Source organism: Dendrobates tinctorius, unplaced genomic scaffold (genome assembly GCF_039654945.1).
Source record: "Dendrobates tinctorius isolate UK_male_01 unplaced genomic scaffold, ASM3965494v1 ptg000010l, whole genome shotgun sequence".
Taxonomy (NCBI): domain Eukaryota; kingdom Metazoa; phylum Chordata; class Amphibia; order Anura; family Dendrobatidae; genus Dendrobates; species Dendrobates tinctorius.
In genome coordinates this window covers 866,730-880,199 of record NW_027361678.1, presented here as the reverse complement: position 1 = coordinate 880,199, position 13,470 = coordinate 866,730, and the positions used below count along the sequence as shown (strand labels likewise).

Here is a 13,470-nt window from a genome sequence, read left to right as displayed (position 1 = left end):
TATATTTAAATTTTTCTTACCATGATTACATTTTTCTTACCATGATCTATAATTTTACAACAGTCACAACGTTTTTTTCCACATTTAAAAATTGCATTTTTCTATTTTTTGGACAGATGGCACATTTATTGGTGTTGTTTTTTTTGGGGTGGAGTGTAAATAACTTGGTGCTATATCATTTTTAATCGTTCTACCTCTTCTAAATACAATATTAGGTCTTTTTAGAATCAGATCTTTGCGTATTGGGTCTTTCCTCCGTAAGTACCAATATTTTTCAAGAATACAGCGGATGGATTGATGGCCTCTATTGTAGGTGTTAATTAAGCTATATTTCCACTTTGCTGTGCTATCAATAGCATCATGTTTTGAGGATTTTTTTTTACAAGCAATCATCCTGTGGAAGAGTGAGATTGCGTTGATATGCTGCATGTACTAATGATTTTGGATACTTTTTCTTTAAACAAGGAAAGTAAATCCTGTGATTGTTGTACATAATCTGTATTGGACGTACAGTTGCGTCTAATACAACGGAATTGACTAGATGGAATATTTGTCTTCCATTTGGAGTTGTGTGAACTAAAAAAATCCAAATAGCCATTAGTATCGACTGGTTTAAAATGAGTTTGGCTTTTTATGTTATTATCCTCATGGTATAGTTCTCAGTGTGCTTTCCACCTACGATCAATCATATCAATCATCTTCACATACAGTCATTCCTCTTAGCAATTCCATTTCATCTCCCACCTCTGCCTCCTCTGGTTCTCTATCCTCCATTGCCAGCACGGCTTCTCACATTTCTTTTTTAGGACTTGGACCTACACGCCCCTTGCCACCCATGCCATTAGAAATAAATCACAATATTTCACCCTCCCAACTCTCGGTCAAACACCATAACAAATTATTTTCATCCTCTAACAAATACAGTCCTTATAAAAAGAAAAGAACGATTAGAGGAACGCAAGGAATAAGACTACAAAACCAGTCTAAGCCCCTCCAAAAAAATGCCCAGGCCGTAAGAATATTTAACCTATCTGGTCATGTCCTCAACAAAGATGAAACATACGTATTCATTAAAGGTTTAAATTTCTGTCCTTCCCAAAAAACAAGTGAATTCCAACTCTTTTTGGATCTTAATAAATTCATTTGCAAATTAGAAATAACTGTAAACATACATTTTCAAATTCAGAACATTAAGCAAATAATAAAAAAAGAGGATTTCAAAATCACTGAATGTGGCCCATACAAACATCAAGATGTAGCTCCAATATCACAGTTTTATCCACTACATCATAAACGTCACCATCTTGGAACCTTTTATTCTTTAGTGATGGAGGAGTTTGATGATATCAATAAAAATTTTGGTAATTTTAGTAATTTGAAGAGAAAGGAGAGAGTTGCACTCAAACGGTTACAAACTAATAACAAAATTGTTACAAGACAAGCGGAAGAAGGAGGGGGGAGTAATACTGCAGAATGTGGATGATTATATTCAAGAGGCAAAAAATATCCTATCAGACACTAATTAATGCAAAGTGATCTCCAATGATCCCTCAAAAGAATTTCAAAAAGAGTACTCTTTGCTCATCAATGAAGCATATAGAGTCAAAATAATAAATAAAAAAGAAAAGCTTTTTCTCACCAGTACTTGCCCTAATCAAGCCATATTCTATCACCTAAAATCCACAAAAAAACACAAAAAATCCTCCGGCACATCCTATCATCTTCAATAATCTGTACTTACAATGCCATGTTATCGCATTGCCTTCGTATTTGAGAGGTTCAACACAATTGATCCTAGATACCAGAGATAAAGTTGAGAGAAACGGGTTGGTCAAATTCAAAAATAGCCAACTTTAGCTAAAGTCGGGTTTCGACCGCCATCTTACTTCTGCCGATCTTAGAATAGGGAGAGGTGCTGCTGCTGATTCTGAACAGGGAGAGCGTTAGGCAGGGGAGAAGAAAAAAAACTGCTTCTGCTGATAGCGCTTTTCACTGTTCAGTTAGTGTGCAGTGAAAGGGGAGGATTTTTGTTGTGTGCAGCAGCGCTGGTGGTGATTAGGCTACCTTTTAAGGCTACCTGCTAGCTGCATTGCTGTGTGCACACTGCTGTTCAAACTGCTTTTTTCAAAGCACTCCAACTTTTATTATTTTGTCCTGGTGAGTTACTGAGTGTTCATTTTTTCACACACCATATAGCGGTGTACGCTCCTCACACACTACAGTGTACCTACTGGTATCACAGACAAATAGAAGCTATCTGTGTGTGACTCTGGAAGAACAAGCCAAGGAGTTTTTCCATTTTTCCAGACCTACACCTTAGAGTGCTGTCCGCTTTTCAGTTTCGTATATCTGCTGTTTGATTAGGGTCAAAACTAGACAGAGACAGCGTGTGTCAGTCCCTATACAAATAGATGGAGATTGACAATTTTCCATACAGATGGATCGCCCACCAGGGCAGTGGGGTACTCGGTACCGGGCCGGTATCTCAGAGGGAAGTGTCACAGTAGCGGTGACTCGGTCCGTGGCCCTGGGCGTCCATGTAAAAGGGGTTGAGAGTGAATGATTTGTCACGCCACCTGTGGTGTTCGGCAATGAAGGTGTTAAGCCGACGCTGCAGACAGATCCTCTGGGACAGATGGTGTGGTGCAGCAATAATGGAGCCCTCCACAGGCAGGGCTGTAGTCCCAGGGCAGAGTAGATGAAGAGTGTAGGTGTTGAGGAAGAGGGTGTAGTGTTTGGCACAGAGATGTAGCAGTGCTGGAGAGTTTGCAGGAAGAAGGCATGGACACAACAGAGTGCAGTTTCTTTACCTTTACTTTTCTTGGCAAATGCAGTCCAGGGTCCAGATTACAGATGGCACAGGAGCTGGCTAGCCTGGAAGCAACTTAGGAATCTCCCTAGGCAGATGGGTTGTGTAGTCTCCTTCCTAGCGCTTATTTTTAGGTACTTGCAGTACTGTGTTACACTGACGTTCCACTTGCTTTATTCTCTTTAGAACTCCCTCGTATGGCAGACAGCTGTAGCCCTCTTCTTCTGGCTCACACGTAACTGTTGTGCCTCCAAGTCTTATGTGGGAATAGAGCATTTACAGCTTCCTATTCCTCCAGTTTCTGTTGCAGGACCATCAGTGTCCATACAGCCTTGGATACCGGGCTCCAGATCATGCGCTATAGCTGGGAATGAGCCTGAACTCTCTGCTCAATCTCCCAGCTCCTCGCCTCACGTCCACACATGTTGCCCTCCTCACACAAACTCCCAATTTCCCCTTCCTGGCTCTCAGAGAGCAGCTCTTCCCCCAGTTTTGGGTTCAGAGCTCCCTCTGCTGGCCTGGAGTGGGAGCTGTGTTGTGTGTTGTAATTAACTGCCAGAGAGATCCTTAATTGCTTCCAAGCATTACATCACACTCCCTAGGAGGAAGGCAATGCCACTGTGGTGACCATACTACTGGGGGCGCCACATTCCCCCCTAGTGCAATTCAGTACTCCCGGACTGAAGAGAAAACATGTAAACATATAAACAAATGAACAATTATAAATGTAACAGGATTTTAAAAAAATGAAAAATTACAAAAACCAAAGCTCAAAAATAGCCCTGATGACGATTAGTCCATGCGTCAATGTCCATGGTCCAATTCCTGAGCCAGTTGATAAACTATATACAAATTAGTTTTGACCACACATTGTCCTGTGGTCCAGCTGTCCATTGAAACAAAATAAAATATCCAAAAAGTCTTACAGAGTCTCTGTAGGCACAAAACTTGAAACGTTGCATATTTACAGATTAACAATTACAAATCTAATCTATATGCAGAACCTTAAGAGTGGAATACCTTTGGTACTATGGACAGACCTACTGGTGTTGTTGGGGACCTTACTGGATGCCTTGTGTTAACTACTACTGGTGTAGTGTGTGTTGTACTGGCTACATTACTGTTGGTTCTGCATAGCACAGGAATACTAGATTTCCTAGGACCACTTCTACTCACTGTGGGCATGACAGATTCACCACTGGCAGGGTGAGAATACTCTTGTTCCACTGCTGGTGTAGCATCCGCTGCTTGTACTTGCTGGTTTTCAGGGTGGTCTTGAGTCACTTCTTCTTGCACTACCAGTTGAGGAAAGGTCAAAACTGGCACCACTATGGCTTGAATCGCTCTAGTCCAATTTACAGGGAATTCTCCGAGTATAGTGCTGACCTTTTCTTCTTCTTCTTCCTCTATGGGCTAAAGGTTGTTTTGCTCTTCCATTCTGTCCTTTAGTTGGGCAGGGCACAGTTTCAGATGATCCCTCGACACTGCTGATGAGGTTTCTCCTCCATCCTTACTGATAACACGAAACAATCACTGACCTCAGGGAGACCAGTCAATGAAAACACTGCAGCAGCTGGCAAAGGCGCTCAATCAGTGAAATCCTAGGTGCAATGCTCCCTGGGAAATATGAATATGCAAATAAAGTCCGTGGAGCCTCATTTAAGAGTCTCAAACATGGGACTAGCCAGATCTTCCTCCAGGGAAGGACCCAGCCAAGGAGTGGCTCCTTTCGGAAACCACCATTACCACCATATTAAGTGGCCCTTTAAGTCAATATCCAGCTCTTTACGAGTTTACAGATATGACAAGGGAAATACCAAGGCCAGGTATCCATTCACAGACAGCTGTTTCGGGGTGTTGCCCCTCATCAGTGTGGAGTAGGATCCTGGCTGTCAGTGATTGTTTCGTGTTGTTGTTCTACTAGGCATTGCTCCCACCTAGCCAGAATACCTGGATACCTGGCCTTGGTATTTCCCTTGTCATATCTGTAAACTCGTAAAGAGCTGGATATTGACTTAAAGGGCCACTTAATATGGTGGTAATGGTGGTTTCCGAAAGGAGCCACTCCTTGGCTGGGTCCTTCCCTGGAGGAAGATCTGGCTAGTCCCGTGTTTGAGACTCTTAAATGAGGCTTCACAGACTTTATTTGCATATCCTTACTGATAAGGCACACTTTGGTGTTGTCAAAGTTTGATGGTAGCACGGTGTAGGGTTCAGCTTCCCATTGGTCATCCCATTTATGCATACTTCTTTTCCTCTTTAGGTCTTGTTCTCCTGGTGACAAGGGAACTGCAGGTGCATGTTGATTGTAGTTCTTTTCTTGTTTTTGTCTCGCCTGAGCTAGACTCTTTTCTACACACTCTTGTACTCTACCGTACTGCTGCTGCCTCTCTGTATTGACATTCAGCATCTGGTGATGTCACTTCAGGTGTCAGGACTCCCATATCCAAATCAATAGGCAGCTTGCCAGGCCTCGCTCTCTTTAGGTAGGCTAGAGTGCAGTTGGTGGAATTCACAGGAATGTGATTGTAGAGGTCGACCAGATCTGGCAACTTCTCTGGCCACAGATTCCTCTCTTCCAAAGGCAAGGTCTTCAGTAGATCGATCACCACCTGATTCATCTTTTCACACATGCCATTGGTCTGTGGATGGTACGGTGTTGTCCTGATCTTCTTGCAACCGTACAAGTTACAGAATTCCTGGAACACTTCTGCCTCAAAAGCTGGGCCTTGATCTGTAAGCACTCACTCGGGGTATCCATGTGGTCGACAAAAGTGCTGTTGGAATGCTCTGGCTGCTGTCCTGGCTGTTTGATCCTTGACAGGCACGACTACCAGGAATCTCGAGCAGTGGTCAACGATGGTAAGAGCATAAACGTAGCCTGAACGGCTTTGGACCAGCTTCACATGGTCCAGGGCGACCAACTCAAGTGGTTGTTTGGTTATTATTGGTTGCAAAGGAGCTCGCTGGCTCTTATGGTCCTTCCTGCGCAGGTTGCATTGTCCACACTCCCGGCACCAATTCTCAATGGCCTTCCTCATACCAGCCCAGTAGAATCTCTCCCGGAGCAAGGCCTCCAACTTCTTCCATCCGAAGTGTCCAGCTCCATTGTGATATGCTTCCAAGACCATTGATGCCTCCCTCTTTGGGACTACCACTTGCCAGACCAACTCATGAGTGCGGGCATTGATACTCCTCCGGCACAGCTTTCCCTCATAAATGGTAAACTTGGCTGAAGCTAGGTAAAGCTTGAATCATTCCGTCACAGCCCAGACTATGGCAAGGAACTCCAGTTTGAAGGAACTGTAGTTGTCAGCGTTTCTTTCAGTGGGACGAAGCTTCCTGCTGGCATAGGAGATCACTCTTTCTTTGCCATTCTGTACCTGTGACAGTACTGCTCCCAGTCCCACGTTGCTGGAATCAGTATACAAAACAAATGGTTGGTCATAATCTGGGTAGGCCAGAACTTCATCTCCTGTGAGAGCCATCTTCAGTCGAGTGAAGGACCTCTCCAGTTCTTCATTCCATTCAAATATAGGACTCTTCTTCCTGGCCTTCTTGGGCTGGCCCACCAGAAGATTTTGCATAGGCATGGCTATTTCAGTGAAGCCTTTGATGAACCTTCGGTAGTAGCCTACCAACCCAAGGAATTGACGTACCTCATGGAGGTTGCTGGGCTTCTGCCAGTCCCAGATGACAGTGACTTTGTCTGGATCCGGTGCCACACCTTCTGCACTCACTAAATGGCTGAGGTACTGTACCTTGGGCTTCAGGAGGTGGCATTTGGAAGGCTTCACTTTCAGGCCAAAGTTGGACAGGGCTTCAAACACCTCAGCCAGGTGCTTCAGATGGTCTTCATAAGTCTTGGAGAAAACAATGACATCATCAAGGTACAACAGGACTGTCTCAAAGTTCTTGTGTCCAAGACAGCACTCCATTAGCCGTTGAAATGTCCCAGGGGCGGTGCAGACCCCGAACGGCATGTAGTTGAGCTCACAGAGACCCATTGGGGTAGTAAATGCTGTTTTCTCCTTGTCTGCCTCTGCCACGGGAACCTGCCAATACCCACTAGTGAGATCTAAGGTGGAAAAATAGTTAGCAGTTTTAAGTGCGGCTAATGACTCCTCAATTCTGGGTAATGGGTAGGCATCCTTATGTGTAATGCTGTTAATTTTTCTGTAATCAACACACATTCTCATGGTACCATCTTTCTTTTTCCAAAGACTATTGGAGCTGCCCAGGGGCTACAACTGTCTCTGATCACCCCAGCCTCCTTCATTTCCCGCAACATACTTTTGGCACATTGGTATTGTTTTGGGGGTGTAGGCCGGTACCTTTCTTTAATGGGTGGATGATCTCCAGTGGGGATATGGTGTTGAACCCCTTTTGCCTTCCCAAAGTCTAGAGGGTGTTTACTGAATACTCGCTCATACTCCTGAGTCACTTGGAAAACCCCATTCTTTTGGTATGAAGGGGTGGAGTCAGTTCCCACCTGCAGCTGCTGACACCACTCCTCCAGCTGCTTTACAAAGCCATTGTCCTCCACCTGGTCGGATGAGACCAAGGGCTCTGCTGCCCATATTGCATTGTTACTGACAGTAAGCAGCTTAGCAACTTAGGCATACCGAGATATTGTGGCCTCCTCTTCCCCACAATTCAAGAGGCGTACAGGTACTCTCCCTTTGCGGACATCAACTACCCCTCTGGCTGTCAGGACAGTGGGCTGGCTATCAGAGTGCACTGGCTCTACCAATGCTTGGTAATCTTTTCCTCTGAGGCCTATGGCTGCCCAACACCAAATTAACATTTCACATCTGGGGTGTATCGCAATGGGGAAAGAATCACTCACTCTGACGCTGCCAATTTCTCCGCCACAGAGTTCTACCTGCTGTCTTTGCATCAGGGCCTTGATCTCCTTCTGCAGGACTGTTACGATTGCGGACGCAGCGTGGCTTACAGCCAATGCTCCCGTGTCGTCGAGCTATAACGACGACGGGGTATGCGTCCAAGGCGGTCGTGGAATGTGGACCCACTGGACGACAGGGGGGACCCGGACCTACCCGGACTAGGGAAGGGTAGCGACCGGGGTCTGTGGCAGCTGAGCTTGTGGACAAGATGGCCATAAGCAGGACTAAAAGACACCACACAACTTCAGGTATGAAGAAAAAATAAAGTTTACTGAAATAAGGCAAAAACATAGAAACACCAGGTTCCGGAATATGCACATCATGAAGGAAACCCATCTCAGGTTGACAGGCGAAGCAGGAGGTCATCATGGGTTGACGGGGTCCAGGGTTGTCTGGCATGGGCTTACCAGGGGGGACCGCATGTGCGGGTGATCATGCAGCGCAGCAGATCCACGCATGCATGTATGGCAACAGGCATAGCACAGGCACAGCAGGAGAACGTCAGACGCCGACCACAGGCGGACTTCAGATGATGGCAGAGGTCATCACGGGTAAGACCCCAGGGAATCGGCAGGACAACAGAACAGGGCTCGGATAGCGCAGGTCCAGGAGTGGTGGCACTACAGCACCGGGCATAGGCTGGTCAGATCCAGGACTCGCAGGTGGGACCGTCACCAGGGAGCAGAGCTGGAAACTCCCGGAAACCATGGAAGAGGATTCCATCCAGGAAGGAGAACGGGACCGGCTTAAGAGCACAACTTGGACCACGAGAATTACGGACTGGATATCTGGACGCAGGCTGGACATCAGAACTCAGAGAGACATCCGGACTCAGGTCGGACATCAGGATCACGGAGTGGACATCAGGATCACGGAGAGGACATCAGGATCACGGAGAGGACATCAGGAACACGGAGTGGACATGAGGAACACGGAGTGGACATCAGGATCACAGAGCGGACATCAGGAACACGAAGCGGACATCAGGATCATGGAGTGGCCTCAGGATCACGGAGTGGACAACAGGAACATGGAGTGGACATCAGGGCACCAGGCGGGCATCAGGACACCGGGTCAGACATCGGGGCACCAGGTGGACATCAGGAAGACATCAGACATCTGGTGGACATCAGTACATCTGGTGGACATCAGGACATCTGGACGCCGGGTGGACATCAGGACATCAGGTGGACATCAGGACATCTGGCCGCCAGGTGGACATGAGAACTCCGGGTCGGACATCGGGGCACCAGGTGGACATCAGGAAGACATCAGACTTCAGGACATCTGGTGGACATCAGGTAGACATCAGGACATCTGGACGCCAGGTGTACATCAGAACATCTGGTGGACATCTGGAAGGAGTCGTCAGACACCAGACATCAGGCCGTGGACGACAGGCTCCGGATGAGAGACCACGGTCGTCAGGCTCCGGACATCTGGAAGCGACCTAGAAAAGAACCCAAGCGGTCTGGTGCAAACCCTGCCGGGTTGGACCGGAGCCGGCAGGGAATTGCACCGAATCCCCAGCTGAGTACTGAGTAGCATAAACTCAGCGGACACACTGGACTCCTACTTCCTAGATGAACCCAGGTTAGATCATGGAAAGTCACCTAACAAAGATTCTCGGTCACTGGGCACAGGGTCAGGGCCAGCGTTTGGACCAGGCAGATGCCTGGGGCCCCCACCTACAAAGGGGGCCCCCTGCATCTGCAGTCCATTTATGAAGTGCCCAGAGGGTGTACAGCAGTGAATAACACTGTGCATTGCTCTGAAGTCTTGGAGTGTCTCTCGCAAAGCCCCTTGAGCCCCCCTGTCTCTCCCTGCAGTTAGGTTAAAAGTTGAGAGTGAGGGGGAGGGTCCGATTACAGCACAGCAGATGACTGCAGCTCCATGTCTCGTCCTGTGTCATGGCTGCTCCTAGCACTGACCTGAGAATGGATATGCCTAAGTGAAGCCACAGAACCTGGTAAGAGCAGCAATATCAGGTCAAAGTGCAGTGATTTACTCACTGTGGTCCCAGAGCTCTGTGCTGATTGCTGTAGGATCAGGATTCACAGCCACATACAGCAGCGATCAGCATCAGCTCTGACCACAGTCACTTATCACTGCTTGTAATGTGACAGGGCGACCTCCTGTCACTACTGTCTGGATGACATGACAAGGATATTGTCTGCTGAATCAGGGGATTTATGATATAGAAATAAATGACTTCCCATGTGAAATAACAAGGGTAAACCATACATATATATAGTACTAGTACAGGTTTGCATAGGAATCAGCGTTTTTGGTGCCTTTTTTTTTTGCAGCCCAAAAATTATTAATGATCTAGTGGATGGCTTACACAGTAAAATATCAGTATTTGCAGATGATGCAAAACTATGTAAGGTAGTTAACACAAAGGAGGACAGTTTGCAACTACAGACAGATTTGAGTAAATTGGAGAATTGGGCTGAAATATGGCAAATGAGGTTTAACACAGATAAGTGTAAGGTTATGCACATGGGAAGGAGAAACTGATGCTACAATTACTTACTAAATGGGAAACTGCTGGGGAAATCAGACATGGAAAAAGACTTAGGCATCTTAGTCAATAAGAAGCTAAATTGGAGTGCACAGTGTCAGGCAGCTGCCTCCAAAGCAAATAGGGTCATGGGATGCATTAGAAGATGCCTGGGGACACGAGATGAAAACATAATTCTCCCTCTGTACAAATCACTCGTCAGACCACACTTGGAGTATTGTGTGCAATTTTGGACGCCGGTGCTCAAGAAAGACATTACTGAACTTGAAAGGGTTCAAAGGCGGGCTACTAAAATGATAAATGGAGTTGGTTTACTACAATACCCAGAAAGGTTATCAAAATTAGGTCTAATTACTCTATAAAAGAGAAGACTTAGGGGAGACTTAATATATATGCACAAGTATATCAGAGGGCAATACAGAGATCTCTCCAATGAACTGTTTGTACCAAGGACTGTGACAAGAACAATGGGGCATTCTCTTCGTTTGGAGGAAAGACAATTTCTGCACCAGCTTAAAAGAGGGTTCTTCATGGTAAGAGCAGTGAGGCTCTGGAATTCTCTTCCTGAGGAAGTGGTGATGGCCAACTCACTGAATGAATTTAAGAAAGGAATGGATGCTTTTCTTGTGAGCAACAGTATAGAAGGTTACGAATAACATAATATTATAGGTAGATGGTTGACGCAGCTTAGGGGAAGGAATTTTTTTCCCTATGGAGAAAATTGGCTTCTACTCTGTGGGTTTTTTGCCTTCCCCATGATCAACAATGCAGAACAGCTGCACTAAAAATAGGCTGAACTAGATGGACATAAGGTCTTCCTTCAGCCTTCAAAACTATGTTACTATGTTAAAGCTGGCTCTCTTGGCAGTAAAAACACTGCTTTCAAAATGCACATTTTTTAGGGTATGTGCAGACGATCCGGAAATGGCAGCACTTTGAACGTAGCGGACTTATGCTCCGTCTAAACTGCTGCCATCTTTTGAACGCAGGTGATTCCACATGTGGTCACTGAACCGTGCGAAATCACTGCGTCCAGTACATGGTAGGGGTGAGATTTTCTAAAACGTTTTCATTGCTTTCTACGGGTGCAAAAAATTGCTGAAAGAAGTGACACGCTGCAGATTTAAAGAACGCTGCAGTTGTGAAATTCAGTCAGGAGAAAATAAAAGGGTGTGCGGGAGATCTCTGAAAATCTCAGTCTTTGCTTGTGCTGTAAAATGCTGTAAGCTTCTTATTTGCAGAAGAAAAAGCTGCAGAAATTCTGCATATGAACGTGGCCAAGAGCGGCTTTTTAAAGTGCCAGCAAAACATATGAGATTTCCGAAATCTCCTGCATGCGCTTGATTTTTTTCAGACTGAATTTCAGAACTGTAGCACTTTTTAAATCTACAACGTGTCACTTCTTTCAGTGTGTTTTCACCTTTAGAAAGCAATGAAAGAATAAAAAAGAAAGCTGCAGATATTGCATCGGTATTTTTTGCTGCAATTTTTGAAATGGTTTTGGTGAATTAAACTATTAAGTGTCATTCACACGTTCAGTATTTGGTCAGTATTTCACATCAGGATTTGTAATGCAGAAACAGCAGTGGAACAATCAGAGGAAAAGTATAACAGAAACAGGTCACCACTTCTGGATTTCTCACCCTCCTGGTTTTGACTTGCACATACTGATGTGAAATACTGACCGAATACTCAACGTGTGAACGTGGCCTTAAACATACTGTAGACAAAGCAATCATCCTCACTTTAAAAAAAGCTGAGAAAAGTGTAAATAACCCCAGAAAACAAGCTGAAAAACAGGTGTTTTGAACGCAACATTTTTACTGCCAATTGAACAGGTTTTGGCTACTGAAAAAAATGCATGTGAACATAGCCATAGCGTTTCAGAGTAAGACTATCTGTGGTGTTACATAGGACTGCAGGTGACATCTACTACATTATCTGTTCTCCAAGAGTTATTACTGCTATCTCTGGTGTTACATAAGATGAGGTCAGAGTCATGTGACTGGTCACATGAGCCGGGGAGGGCTTCTGTTCTGGAGTGTGCTATGCATAGAGGGAATTGTATGGCGATCGGTACACAGCCCCTTCTGAAATGACAGGTGGGCGTGGTGGCTGATTCGCAGTGCGGGAAAACTGCAATCCCGGCCTGGATATCGGGTGGGAGTGTCAAAATCAGGACTGTTCCGCTGGATCCAGGACAGTTGGGAGCCCTGCTGTGTTATCTGCAGTGTTAAAAAAAAATTAAGAGGGGGTTGGGGGACAACTCTTTGTCTTGGGGCCTGGCCCTCCAATCTTTTCTGATCCTAGCCACGCTCCTGTGTAATGCTAATAGTGGCAGACCCATTGACCGATATAAGGCCCCTGAATATGGGGGCCACAGTGCCAGCACTGGCTCCAGGCCCCTCTGCCACCTGTATCCACTTCCTGCTCATGTATTGTAACCTAAATGTGTGGTTTTACAATGTTAACATTTGGGGCCCCACTTTAAACTTTTGCCTAGGGCCCCACTTTGTCTAAAACCGGCCCTGCACAGGGTTCAAGGCACGAAAGGACCTCAGGAACATCACACAGTAAGCTCAGTTCAGACAGGGTCAGGTGAAGGAGCCAGGATCCAGGAAACAACACATAACATACACGGGGCCTGGATATGCAGCCTCCAGGAAGGGCGATCTGGGTATTACTGCCCCCAGAGCAGGCGGAGAAACAAGACACAAATCAGACAGGCCTGGATATGCAGCCTCCAGGAAAGGCGATCTGGGTATTATGCCCCCAGAGCAGGCCAAGATACAAGACACAGTTCACAGAGGGATAAAGAGCAACAGCTCCACCAGAACTGAACAGAATCAGAGCAGGAGTAGAACACAGACTCACATGGCAAGGTTCAGGAACTCAATGCGAAGCTCTGGCAATGCCCCAAAGGGGGAGGGACCTTTATATAGGAGCTGCCACACAGCCATAGGCTGGAGCAGCAATTGTAGCACATACCCTTTCCAGATAAAAGGAAGGGAGGTGTGGCCGCGCGTGCCCTAAGCAAGACGGAACATAATCAGCAATGCAAAGAACACCTGGTAGAAGCTGAAGCCTGAACACACGTGGTAAGACATGCAATGTGTAGCAGACCTATTAACCCACGGGTGGCTGCCAGGGACCGCACACACGGGTGGTCATGCAGCACAGAGGAACCACGCACGCATGTACGGCTATGCAGCGGTGCCGGACACTGGGCA

At 46.1% G+C, this 13,470-nt stretch overlaps 1 protein-coding gene across 1 annotated transcript in view; it reads right to left on the bottom strand.

Moving 5' to 3' along the window:
• The window catches only part of LOC141098015 (potassium channel, subfamily K, member 16-like), a 126,865-nt gene extending 113,701 nt beyond the window's left edge, over positions 1-13,164 (bottom strand). Inside the window, exon 1 of the mRNA XM_073585618.1 lies at positions 13,115-13,164. The gene's annotated coding sequence lies outside the window, so the exon portion shown is untranslated. The remainder of the gene's footprint in view (positions 1-13,114) is intronic.
• Positions 13,165-13,470: the final 306 nt, after the last annotated feature.